The following is a 14,176-nucleotide window of genomic DNA, read 5'->3' as shown; positions in this document are numbered from 1 at the left end:
TATGGAGGGGATTATAATCAATGTAATGAAACAAGTCATATGAATGGTTGAATGTGAAACTGATGTGCCCTGTAAACTTTCACTCAATCCACAATAAAAACCTTAAAATAAAAAAAATCCCATTCATAAAATTAAAAAAAAAAAAAGAGCAGTGGGTTGATAAAAGACAGCACAGGACTGTTACAAATGAAAAAAGGGAAACCAATGAAGTGACCCCTACCATTGTCCAGCCTCTCTGCTTGGAGTCAATTTCTAGACTGGTACAGGGATGGAGAGAAACAAACAGAACACAGTAATCTTGCTGATTTGAGGTGACAGAGAAAAGAGTTTGAGGAATCCAAAGCAACTAGAATTTACAGAGCAGCTTAGCTGAGAGAGGGAATTACACAGAGAGTTCTTGAATTTTGCATGGACTCCCTTGAGTTTATGGCTGAATTTATTAGTGAGTGAAGGCAAAAAGTGAAAACTCCATAAACCTGGACAAGTACAAGGGGCTTCAAAAAGTTCATGGAAAACTTCAACTATCATTTAATTCCATTTTTCCACAAAACTTTTAAGCCTCCTTGTGCAACTTCTGAAGAAAGAATTACTGAGGAACAGTAAAATGAATAATTTCTAGAGCTCACAGAAGTCTTCGAAACCTTTAAATTCATCAAACACAAGGGTTGCAGTGAAGACTCAGAAGTGTCACACTTCAGATGGGGCAAAAGAAGTCCTAAAGACTACTCTGTTGTTGTTATGTGCTGTTGAGTCAGTTTTGACTCATAGTGAACCTGTATAACAGGGATAGAGAACATTTGGCCTGTAGGCTGCATAAGACCCACAAAACCATTTTGTCTGGCCCTGACAAGGTAACCACAGTTACAGCCATCACAATGTTGTTGTTGTTAAGTGCTGCTGAGTCAGTTCCAGTTTCTAGCAACCCTGTATAGGGTTTTCAAGGACCGGCTGGTGAGTTTGAACCACCGACTTTGTGGTTCAAACTTATTTTGCAGTCCAGTGCTTTATCCAACAGCACCACACCAGGACAGCTATCGCATTAGGGGTGAGTTAATTAAATGTTTGACCAAATACAGCAGGCTAATTTTTTTTTTTTTTAATTTACTAGTCAAGATTTTTCATAAGGGTCAGTACTCCAAAAATCCAATAAAGATTACAATAGATATTTATTTAAAGTTAATACATTTGCAGCCCAAATAGTTCTTAAATTATACATTTCAGGTTTAACAAACTTCATAAGAATACTTTGAGGACAGCTGCATCCACAGATTTCAATTATATGGTTATTTCTTTGCCCATTCTCTCTCTTTTCTTTCTCAAAAAACCTTTCAGGTATGGCTCAAGGTAGAATTTATCCCAATCCTGACTCGCCAACATTGTCAGACACATAAAAATTTTCCACTTCTTCAAATTTTGTCCACTGTTTTTTAGGCAAGATCTGCTGCCTCATGGACAGGTCCAGTGCTCTCTTAATGCGTAACATCTGGTCATTATACAGTTTCTCAGGAAGTCATCTTATGGCTTCTTTTACATCTTCATTCTCATAGATCGTATCATCTCGCATTAATCCGAGTTTATTGAACCCTGCAGCATTGTAATACCATTTTCAGATACCATCCAGCCACCGGCCTGATGCTGCAACTGTGGACCAGCCAGCCATTTTGACCTGAGAGTGAAGCATTGTAGCAGGCTAATTTATTTATTTTTTTAATTTAAGGTTTTTATTGTAGATTGAGTGAAAGTTTATAGGGCATATCATCAGTTTCACATTCAACCATTCATATAACTTGTTTCATTACATTGATTATAATCCCCTCCATATACCATCAGTTAACAGTGTTTCTCTCTATCCTCTTTAGCTTTTTTTGGGGGGTGGGGGAAACTTTGCCTTTTTGGAATTTACAGTCTCGGCTTCTAGGGAAGGTTTTTACATTTATCTGTGGATATCCAGGGCTCATGCATGAGATTACTAGCAAGCATACTGAATAATCAGATGAGGGCCAGTTTGCTATGTCTGCTAGGTGACTAAAGTCTGATCCTCGGAGCCTATGGTTTGGATGGTCTGCAATGCTTGGGCCCACAGGGCCTTGAATTCCTGTCCGGGTCTGCATGGTCTGCCACAGATTCCCCCTTATTTATTATTTGTTTAAGGGATGCTGCCTGTCTTAGGCGGTCAGTGTGAATTCCTTCGTCTTACCTGTCATCGAAACTCATTGCAGCATGGCAATGGCTCTGTCTTAGGTTGCCGAGGTTCCATGTGATCCTTACCCATCTCTGGCCACACGTCCAGCATAAGCAGCTGCCATCCGAAGAAGGCAGGGAGGGAGGAGACCGGGTGGGGACCCCATACACAAGATGTTGCCAGACTACCATTTACTTTAAGGTCTTACCTGTCATCGAAACTCATTGCAGCATGGCAATGGCTCTGTCTTAGGTTGCCGAGGTTCCACGTGATCCTTACCCGTCTCTGGCCACACGTCCAGCATAAGCAGCCGCCATCCGAAGAAGGCAGGGAGGGAGGAGACCAGGTGGGGACCCCACACGCATGACGTTGCAGGCTAATTTTTAAGTTGATAATTTTGTATGGCCTGCAAATGAGGTCATAAATAGTCACATGGCCCTAGGCAGTAAAAAGGTTCCCTATTCCTGCTGTATAAGGTTTCTGAGTGTAGTTGGTTGGTTTGAACTGCTTACCTTGTGGTTCACAGTCCAGTGCTGATCCTACAGTGTCACATCAGAAGTCCAAAGTCTACTCTAGATTTTCCTTTTAGGTACTGTCCCTCCTGATAAAAGAAATGTCCAAAGTGTGTGAGACAAAGTCTTGCCATCCTCGATTCTAAAAGGCATGCTGGCTGTACTCTTTCCAAGACAGATTTGCTTGTTCTTCTTGGAGTCCATAGTACTTTCAATATTCTTCACTGACACCATAATTCGAATGCATCAGTTCTTCTCCAGTCTTCCATATTCATTGTCCAGCTTTTATATGCATATGAGGTGACTGAAAATGCCAGGGCTTGGGTCAGGTACACCTCAGTCCACAAAGTGGCATTTTTGCATTACAACACTTTAAGGATGTCTGTTGCAGCAGAATTGTCCAATGTAACACATCATTTGATTTTTTTAAAAAAATAATTTTGATTTGAACATATAAATCTGGATTGTTCTCAAAAAATTGTTCCATAACAATGCAAAAAAAGTCTACTTTTTTGTTTTGTTTTGTGGGCAGGGAGGATATTGTTAGGTGTCATCAAGTGAATTTTGATCCACTGCAACTCCATGTGACAAAGTAGAACAGCACAATAAGAGGTTTTCTTAGCTATAATCTTTACAGAACTAGATTGCCAAGTCTTTATGTCAGACAAAAATAAATAAAACAGAGATAAACTGCAAAACTGAAACTTTGTCTTGTTTTACTATCCTTAAAATAATTTTGATCTGAATATATAAATCTGGAACCCCCTCATAAAAACTATTCAGTTACAATGCAAAAAAAAAAAAAAAAATCTGTATTTTTGGGAAAAAAACATTGCTAAAAGGTTTTTTTAAAAAGTATTATCATCATTGACAGAAGTTTACTGGAAAGTCTGTTTCTTGTTCATTTATCTGAACAGCAAAATTGTCTGGAAATACTCCTTCTTTGCAGTTAAATTCACCCTTCCACCAGCCAGCTTCTCCAGTCTCCTTACTTATCAAATGGATTATCTCTCCTTTAAAACTAAAGAAGGAGAGATAAAACTAAACTTTAAAACTAAACTTCTGGTGTTCTTTAGCACCCTCATAGGCAAATAATGTTCTGCAATATTCCCTTGCTTTATTTTTGCCTTCAGAGTCTGTTTTTGTTACCTCGGCACTCTTGAGTTTTGGATCCTACTGATTTAAGAGTAAAGACTTTTCCATTTTCTTCTCTTCTGTTTCATTACTGGATGTTCTTGTCCTTAGTTTCACAGAGCCTTCTTTAAAAATATCGCCAAATTCAATTCCTCGAGTTTTGTTTGGCTATGTAATTGGTCCAATCTAAATTTCACTCCCATTCCCCAGGGAGGGTAAAGGTGTGGTTGTTGTTGTTGTTGTTATGTGCTGTGGAGTCGGTTCCATCTCATAGCCACCCTGTACATGGTTTCCGAAGCTGTAAAGCTTTACGGGAGCAGAAAGCCTCATCTTTCTCCCGTGGAACAGCTGGTAGTTTTGAACTGCTGACCTTGTGGTTCGCAGCCCGATTCGTAACCTCTAAGGGTGTGGCAGGCCCAGCCAAAACTGCTTCTGAATTGTCCTGGGCTGCATTAGTATCAACATCATCTGTTACCTCTAATTCCTTCACAAAATTTGAGGGAAACAGTCCCAACTTGTTGTTCAGAGTTCCGCTCCACCAGCCTTCTTCAACCTCTTCATTAATATCAATAATATCTCCCATTTTCAGCTCCAGCTCATCCTCATTTTGTGGAACTCACTCAAAGAAAACTTTACAATGACGTTTCTTGGTCTTCTTCTTAATGTTTGTTGTTTGTAGATGAGGCTGAACTTCTAGTTGGAAGTCCGTAGGTGCTTATTGGTTGTACAAGACTTGTCACATTCCCATGCCTTTTGCGTTTGATGGGTAAATTGTCGTCCTTGGAATCTCTCTCTTCATTTCCTTAACAAAATTATCAGGAAACATTCCTCTTCTCCCATTTTGCTCTCCTTCCAGCCATCCGTCCTCCTGTAGGTTTTTCACATTTTTGATTGTTTCCCCAACTCGAATAGTTAATTCATCATCATGTATAGGATCGTAGTCATACTCCATGATATAGTCAACCATGCTAGGGGCTCCCGCGGGGAGAACGCTGGCACTGCTGCTCCTCCTCTGGCAAGCAGTTCGGACGGTCGCTCCAGTGGCAGGAGACATTTTATTTGTTTTTTTGATTGATGATTACGTAAGCACTGATTGTATATCCACGTAAAATGAAATATTTGACACACAGTATCCTGTTGCTATGCCCAAACAATTGCCTCTTGGTTTTTGTACAGGTCCTACATGAATACAACGGAATTCCAATTCTTTGCAATGTTATCTGTAGTTTGTTATAACAACACAGTCCAATGCTTTTGCATAGTCAATAAAACTCAAGTCAACGTCTTTCTGGTGTTCTTTATTGTTAGCTAGCATTCATCTGATTCAGCAATGATACTCCTCCTTCCACGTCCTCTTCTGAATTCAGTTTGAATTTCTGGCAGCTTTCTACCAATGCATTGCTACAACTATTTTTGAATTTTCTTCTAAGTCCTGGTGTGGTGCTGTAGAACAAACACTGGACTGCAAGGTCAGTTTGAACCCCAAAGTGGTGGTTCAAACTCACCAGCCACTACTTAGAAACCCTGTACAGGGATGCTATGAGTAGGAACTGACTCGATGACACATAGCAAAAATAACAAATTCTATTTGCATGTGATATTAATAATATTGTTTGATGATTTCCATATTCTTTGGAATGCATACAAATGTGGATTTCTTCCAATCAATTGGCCAGGTAACTGTCTTCCAAATGTCTTGGCATACACTACTGAGTGCCTCCAGTCATGTATCAGTTTGTTGAAACATTTCAGGTGGTAGTCCATCAATTCCCAGAGCCTTGTGTTTTGCTAATGCATTCAGTGCAGATTGACCTTCTTCCTTTAGTACTATTGGTTCTTGATCATATGCTACCTCTTAAAATGGCTGAATATCAACTTCTTTTTAATTTTTTTAAAGCAGAAAGTCCATTTTTTAATTAATTGACAGAAAGGTTGTTATTAATGGTGTTGTTGTTGTTGTTATGTGCCATGGAGTCGGTTCCAACTCATAGAGACCCCGTACAGGGTTTCCGAGGCTGTAAATCTTTACGGGAGCAGAAAGCCTCATCTTTCTCCTGCGGAACAGCTGGTAGTTTCGAACTGCTGACTTTGAGGCTCGCAGCCTGATTCGTAACCACTACGCTACCAGAGCTCCTTGTTATTAATGGTAGGTAAAGTTAAAGAATAAAATGGAGAAATCAGTTTTATAAGAAGATGCTCATGAGAAAAAGGGAAGGAAACTTTGGAAGTTGCCATCAGCAAATCCAACTCCAAGAGAGATGGAAACAACCTATAATGCAAATAAAGTCTTATTTTCTAGTTCCTTGTGTGACCAGTCTCTCAGCTTCTTCATTGCCTTTGATGCCTTGATAGCCAAGAACATACTTCCACTGAATATCCAATTACTTGGGAAGCTTGATCAATCTTCTCGAAACCATTGCTGTTGACCATATCTCTTCTAGAGGTTGTTTCCCATCTATTTTATTTCCAGTTGTCAATCCATTCTGTCATGCCTTTAATGACAAACTTGCTATTGGTTTCAATAGTGAGCTTGTCTATATTTTGGCTTATTCAATTGCTTTATGAGCTGTCCTCAGTTCTGCTATTTGGTTTGTCTGTCTTCCAGAAACCCTCTTACTTACATTTAGTGGGTTGTTAGGTCCCCAGTAAACTCCATACCCAGCTTGTGGACCACTTCTCCCATGATTCTGAGGCTACCATCAATGTAAACAGTTGGAATATAATCTTGTCCAGCACCAAAATTCTGTCTGCTTTGTCTCCTGGAGTTCATGTCAGACTGTCCCACCAAGATCAACCAGTGACACCCTAGGTCCCTGCAAGCTACAGTTCAACTTATTCTTTATGGTATAATAACTATGTATATTCCTTCCTTTTTTTTTTTTTTTTTTTTTTTGATACTTCCTGTGTCATTCAATGCTTTGACGATAGAATCCATCAATATTGAAACTTGAGACTTGAATTATTTTTCAGTTAATGCAGCTTGAAAAATGCTGAGATGTACTTTTAGTTTTCTAATTCCAAGTGTTTGTGCATTTTATGATAATACTTTGTCTTCTTGAGTTGTCCTTGAGATTATCTATTCAGTTATTTTATTTCATCATTTCTAGCTACTCTGTATTCAAGAGCAAGTTTCAGACTCTCTTCTGACATCGACTTTGGTCTTTTCTTTCTTCCTTGTCGTTTAAATGATCTTTTACTTTCTTCAGGTATATTCTTGATGTCTTATAACAGCTCCTCTGATCTTCAGTCATTGGTGTTCAATGCGTCAAACCTGTTCTTGAGATGGTCTCTAAATTTAGGTGGCATTTTGGAAACAAAAAGGAAGGATTGTTAGTTGGAGAATATGGCCTGGTGACAGAAAGGATGTTGGAGATTGGATGGTATAATTTTGCAAGACCAAATTTATTTTGGCTCTTAAGGACTTGCTTTAATTTTCTTCAGCTTCATCTTGAACTTGCATCTGAGCAGTTGATGATCTGTTCCACAGTCAGCCCCTATCCTTGTTTTGGCTGATGATATTGAGCTGTGTATTCCATCTGGTGAGGTCCATGTGTATAATAATGGTTTATGTTGTTGAAAAAAGGTATTTGCCATGAATAAGTCATTGGTCTTGCAAAATTCGATCATCCAATCTCCAGAATCCTTTCTGTCACCAGGCCATATCCAATCCCTCCTTTATGTTTCTAACTTTCACACTCCAGTCACTGCTAATTATTAATGCAACTTGATTGCATGATTAATCAATTTCATATGGTAGAAACTGGTAGAATTCTTTAGTTCTTTTCTTCATCATTAGTTTTGTTGATGGTATGTAAATTTGAATAATAGTTGTATTAATTGGTCTTCCTTGTAGCCATATAGATATTATCCTATCACAAACAGCATTGTACTCAAGACAGAGCTTGAAAAAATTTTTTGTGATGAATGTGACACCATTCGTCTTAAATTTGTCATTCTGTATATAGTAAGCCATATGATTGTCTGATTCAAAATGGCCAATGCCTGTCCATTCCAAATCTCTAGTGCACAGAATATCTATCTTGATATGTTCCATTTCATTTGTGATTATTTCCAATTTTCTCTGATTCATATTTTATACAGTATACATTCAAATTATTAATGGATGTGTGTAGCTCTTTCTTCTTATTTTAAGACATCAGAAAATGAACGTCTGAAAGCTTTGCTCCATCCACATCATTAAGGTAGATTCTCCTGTGGGGAGGCAACTCTTTCCCAGTCCTATTTAGTATACCTTCCAGGTGAGGGGGCTCTCATCTTTCAGAGAATGTTTTACTAGTATTCATAAGGCTTTTCAGTGGCTCATCCCTCAGAAGCTGACCCCTATTTCTTCTGCATAGTCTGTACTGAGTACACAGATACGTGTCCACTATGGTGTCAAACACCTACTAATATTTGAAACTTTGATGGTATAGTTTCCAGCATCACAGTAACACACAATAAACCATAGCATGACAAGTTGACAAACAAGTGGAGATGTTAAACACTGCAGTATTGAAAAGATAAATGATCTTGAAGACATAGCAGTAGAATATATCCTGAAGGAAACACAGAGAGTAGTATGATTTTTTAAAAAGTAAACAACATATCAGGGCGACCTATGCAATAATACCAGGCACTTTAACACATATGGGAAATACTTTTTTTTACTTTTTATTGTGAATTGATGGTTTACAGACAAGATCATCAGTTTTACATTCATCAAATTATACACTTTGCTTCAGCTCAATGATTGCCAAGAAAAAAAAAATTATCCCACTTCCTCCCTGTGAATTCTATTTCCACTCTACCCACCTTCCCATCTCTTCTCAACTTTGTCCTTAGGTGAATGTTGTCCTTCTGATTTTGAATGATTGACTATTCCATGGTGAGCATACCTTATTAGTGTCGTTGTCCCCATATATACCTATCTACTACTTGGCTGAAACTTGGGTCATGAGGGTGAGGTCCTTTCCAGACCTGAAGGGTGGTTGGTAGCCATAGATTCAGGTTCTTCCAATCTCTTTCTGACCATTGAGCTTACTCTTTTATCTTTTGTAATAAATTTGAATTTTGTTCCACTTCTTCTACCACTCTATATGGGACCTTCTAATGGGATCCCTTTCAGTGGTAGCCAGGCACCATCTGGTTCTTCTGGTCTCATAATCATGCAGACTGATGGTCCCATGTTTGTTTCATCTGTTGTATTTATTGATTCCAAACTTTTCTGTTCTCATCACTCTTCTTTCTTTTGCATAAGGAGAGACTAACAGCTGCCTCTTAGACAACTGCTCATGACTTTGTGTTTTGTTTTTGTTTTTTTGCTGAGAACCCCTTTATTTAAGCTAAGTGCATTTACTTTTTAAACATACCCTAATTTCCTTGGGTACTAAGTGCTGTGGGGGAAACAAACACAAACTCATTCATCCTGAACTATAGTGGCACATACTCATGAATTTTTAAGATCCCAGACACTACTCACCAAAGTAGGATACAGAATACTGTCTTTGTGGACCATGTTATGTTAATTGGCACAGTTTTCTTTTTTTGTTGTTGTTGTTGTTTTTGACATGGTAAAGCTGAAGAAAACAGAAATCTTTGGGGAAGAGTTAGAGAATGTAAATACTGCCCTAACAAGTCTATATGCCTATATGGAGACACAATTTGTAATTTTTGTTTAATAAAGGGTTCAGTGGTTTTTATAGCAATACTTTTGACTTATCCTCCTGTATGTCTATGTATATGTACCACTCCTCAGCTGTCAGTTTGTCAGACTGTGGTGGCTTGTGTGTTGCTGTGATGCAAGATGTCACTAGTATTTTAAATATGCATTGAGTCAGCCATGGTAGACAGGTTTCCTTGGAGCGTCCAGACTAAGACAGACTAGGAAAAGGTGAAACAGATCATTTCTGAATGGTTAGCCATTGAAACGTTATGAATAGCAGTAAACCACGATCAGATGATCAGATATAATGATGGAAGATAAACCCCTCTAGTTGGAAGGTACTCAAAATATGACTGGGAAGAGCTACCTCTTCAAATTAGAGCTTACCTTAATGACATGGATGGAGTTTTGGAACGTTCATTTGTTGATGGGGCACAAACCAAAATGAGAAGTTGCAAACATTCATTAATAATGGGAACATGGAATGTATAATGTTTGAATTTAGGAAACCTGGAAGTTGTCAAAATTTAAATGGAATGCATAAAGATGTTGATATCCTAGATATTAGTAGATTGAAGTGGACTGATTTGGCTATTTTGAATCCAACAGTCATATGTTTTACTATTCCTGGAATGACAAATTGAAGAGGAATGGTGCTGGCATTCATCATCAGAAAGAACATTTCAAGATCTATCTTTATGTGCAGTGCTATCTGTGATTGGATAATATCTATATGACTACAAGGAAGACCAGTTAATTACTTTATTCTTAAAATTTATGTACCAACCACTAAAATCAATGACAATGAAATTGAAGAATTTCATGAACTTCTTCAGTCTGAAATTGATCAAACATGCAATCAAGATGCATTTATAATTTCTGGTAATTGAGATACAAAAGTTGAAGACAAAGACGACGGAACCATAAATGAAAAATATGACTGGTGACATGATAGAATTTTGCAAGACTCATTCATCACAAATACCTTGATTCATGAACAAAGATCTATACTCCTGGACCTCACCAGATGGAATACACAGGAATGAAATTGACTACCTCTGTGGGAAGAGACGATGGAGAAGCTCAAAATCATTAGCCAAAACAAGGCCAAGGGCTCACTGTAGAACAGAACATCAACTGCTTATATGCAAATTGAGGCTGAAACAGAAGAAAATTAAAACAAGTCCATGAGAGACAAAATATTACATCTCACCTGAATTTAGAGACCATCTCGAGAATGGATTTGAAGCATTAGACACTAGTGACTGCAGAACATAAGAGTTGGGGAATATCATAAAGAACATTATACAGGAAGAAAGCAAAAGGTCATGAAAAAGACATGAAAAAAAAAAGAAAAGGCAAAAATAGATGTCAAAATAGACTCTGAAACTTGCTCTTGAACATAGAGAAGCAAAAGCAAATGGAAGAAATGATGAAGTAAAAGAGCTGAACAGAAAATTTCAAAGGGTAGCTCAAGAACACAAAATCAAATATTATAATGAACTGTGCACAGACCTGGAGTTTGAAAACTGAACGGAAAGAACATGTTCTGCATTTCTCAAGCTGAAAGAACTGAAGAAAAAATTCAAGCCTCAGGTTGCAATATTGAAGGATTCTATGATCAAGAAGAAAAAAAAAAAAAGGTGCTGTGGGATAATGCACTGGACTTCAAAGTTGGTTTGAACTGCATTGAGAAAATGGGTATTCTGGACTGTGCTCATGAGGAACCTGTATATAGACTAAGAAACAGTCATTCGCACAAAACAAGTGGACATCGAATAGTTTTAAATCAGCAAAGTGTGTGTCAGGGTTGTATCCTTTCATCATACTTATTTAATCTGTATGCTGAGCAAAGAGTCTGAGAATCTGAATTTTGTAAAGAAGAATGTGGCATAAAGTTTGCAGGAAGAGTCACTAAAAATCTGCAATATGCAGATGACAGACACAGCCTTGCTTGCAGAAAGTGAAGAGGACGTGAAATACTTACAGATGGTTTGACTACAGCCTTCAGTATGGATTGCATCTCAATGTAAAGAAAACAAAAATCCTTAACAACTGGACTAATAAATAACACCATAATAAATGGAGAAAAGATTAAAGTTGTCAAAGATGTCAATTTACTTGGATCCACAATCATTGCTCATGGAAGCAGCATTGCAACATAGTGCATTAAGCAAATCTGCTGCACAGGACCTCTTTAAAGTGTTCAAGAGCACAGACAGTTTGAAAACTAAGGTGCGCCTGACCCAAGTCATGGTATTTTCAATCTCATATGCATGTGAAAGTTGAACAATGAAGAAAGAAGACCATAGAAGAATTGATGCATTTTAGTTATGATGTTGGAGAAGAATATTAAAAGTACCTTGGACTACCAGAAGAACAAACAAATCTATACTGGAAGAAGGACAGCCAGAATGCTCTTTGTTGTTGTTAGGTGCCATCGAGTCAGTACCAACCCATAGCGACCTTATGCACAGAACGAAACACTGCCCGATCCTGGGCCAACCTCACTACTGTTGCCACACTTGAGTCCATTGATGCTGCCACTTGGCCAATCCATCTTGTTGGGGGGTCTTCCTCTTTTTCTCTGACACTCCACCTTACAAAACATGATCTCCTTCACCAGTGACTGGTCCCTCCAGACAATACGTACAATGTATGAGAGACGAAGTTTGGCAATCCTGGCCTCCAAAGGGCACTCTGGCTTCACTTCTTCCAACACAGATCTGTTGGTTCTTTAAGCAGCCCATGGCACTTTCAATATTCTCCTTCAACACCATAACTCAAAACATAACTCAACACATCAATTCTTCTATGTTCTTCCTTATTCACTGTCCAGCTTTCACATGCATATGAGATTATTGAAAATACCATGGCTTGGGTCAGGCGCACCTTAATCCTCAAGCTGACATCTTTGCTCTTCAACACTTTAAAAAGGTCTTGTACAGCAGATTTGCCTAATGCAATATGTTGTTTGATTTCTTGACTGCTGCTTCCATGAGTGTTAATAGTTGATCCTAGAAGAATGAAGTTTTTTATAACTTCAATCTTTTCTCCGTTAATAAGAATGTTGCTTATTGGTCCAGTGGTGAGGATTTGTATTTTCTTTACATTGAGATATAATCCATACCGAAGGCTATGGGCGTTAATATTCATCAGTAAATGTTCTAAGTCCTCTTTACTTTCAGCCAGCAAGGTTGTATCATCTGCATATCGCAGGTTGTTAATAAGTCTTCCTCCAATCCTGATGATATATTTTTCTTCATATAACCTAGCTTCTCGGATGATTTGCTCAGCATACAGGTTGAAAAAGTATGGTGAAAGAATACAACCTTGTTGCACACCTTTTTAAATTTTAAACCATTCAGTGTCCCCATGTTCTGTTCGAACCACTGACTCTTGGTCCATGTACCGATTCCTCATGAACACAATTAAGTGTTCCGGAATACTCATACTTCACAATGTTGTCCATAGCTTGTCATGATCCACACAATTGAAAGTCTTTGCATAGTCAATAAAGCACAGGTAAACATTTTTCTGATATTCTCTGCTTTCAGCCAAGATCCATCGGACATCAGCAATGATATCCCTCATTCCACGGCCTCTTCTGAATCTCGCTAGAACCTCTGGAAGTTCTCTGTTAATATATGATTGTAGCCATTTCTGTATTACCTTTAGCAAAATTTACTCGCATGGGATATCAAAGAGATTGTCTGATGATTTCCACATTTCATTGGGTCACCTCTCTTTGGAATGGGCACAAATACAGATCTTTTCCAATCAGTCAGCCAGATAGTTGTCTTACAAATTTCTTGGCATGAATAGCAGACAAACACTGTCAGAATGCTCTTTAGAAGCAAGGATAGCTAGACTTTGTCTCTCATATGTTGCATGTATTATCAGGAAGGACCTGTCTCTGGTGAAGGACATCCTGCTTGGAAAAGTGGAGTCAATGAAGAAGAGAAAGATCCCCAACAAGATGTACTGACACAGTGGCAGCAACAATGGGCTCAAACACAAGAATAATTGTAAGGACAGCACAGGATTGTACTATGTTTCTTTCTATTGTGGACAGGGTCACTATGAGTCAGACCCAATTGTTGCTGTTGTTGCTGTGTGCCATCGATGCAGCTCTGACTCATAGTGAACCTGTATAAGGCTTTCCAAGAGTGACTGGTGGGTTTCACTACCAATCTTGTGATTACCAGTCCAGTGCTTATCCTATAGTCGAGTGAGTGAATGATAGAATGCAGAAATTCCAAGAATTTGAGCAGAAGTTGAACCATGAAGGTCATGAAGAAAGAAGCAAGACTTCAACTAAGTGTGTGTGGAATCTTCCCTTGGAAATGCCTGAGCTGAGATCTTAAGACAGACATTGATGGTCTCTCTGTCTCTGTCTCTTAATCTCTCTCTCTCTCTACATACATAATACAATCATGAATATATGAAGAAGGACCCTTTCATTGATTAAAAAAGAAAAGATTGATTACAATATGGGAGAGAAGGAATGAATTAAGTAAATTATCTGGGCAGTACACACTTTGAGAATATGCATATTTATCAAGATATGGTTGACTGGGACATGCTTTGTGTTTGATAAACCTATTTATAAGGATTTCTACCACTGTGATAAAAATTTGAATGAGGACCTTTTATATACAATATTATAAATGTTTTAATAATTTT

General features: G+C 38.2%; 1 protein-coding gene and 2 pseudogenes across 1 annotated transcript in view; all 3 read right to left on the bottom strand.

Moving 5' to 3' along the window:
* Nucleotides 1-14,176, bottom strand: part of SLC9B1 (solute carrier family 9, subfamily B (NHA1, cation proton antiporter 1), member 1) — a 121,692-nt gene that overhangs the window by 82,676 nt on the left and 24,840 nt on the right. The gene's annotated exons all lie outside the window — the stretch shown is intronic.
* Nucleotides 1,276-1,660, bottom strand: LOC102841157 (annotated as a pseudogene).
* Nucleotides 3,559-4,795, bottom strand: LOC102840776 (annotated as a pseudogene).

This window comes from Chrysochloris asiatica, unplaced genomic scaffold (genome assembly GCF_000296735.1).
Source record: "Chrysochloris asiatica unplaced genomic scaffold, ChrAsi1.0 scaffold00211, whole genome shotgun sequence".
Lineage (NCBI taxonomy): Eukaryota > Metazoa > Chordata > Mammalia > Afrosoricida > Chrysochloridae > Chrysochloris > Chrysochloris asiatica.
Note: the sequence above shows the minus strand (reverse complement) of the source record. Positions and strands in the feature narration are given on the sequence as shown.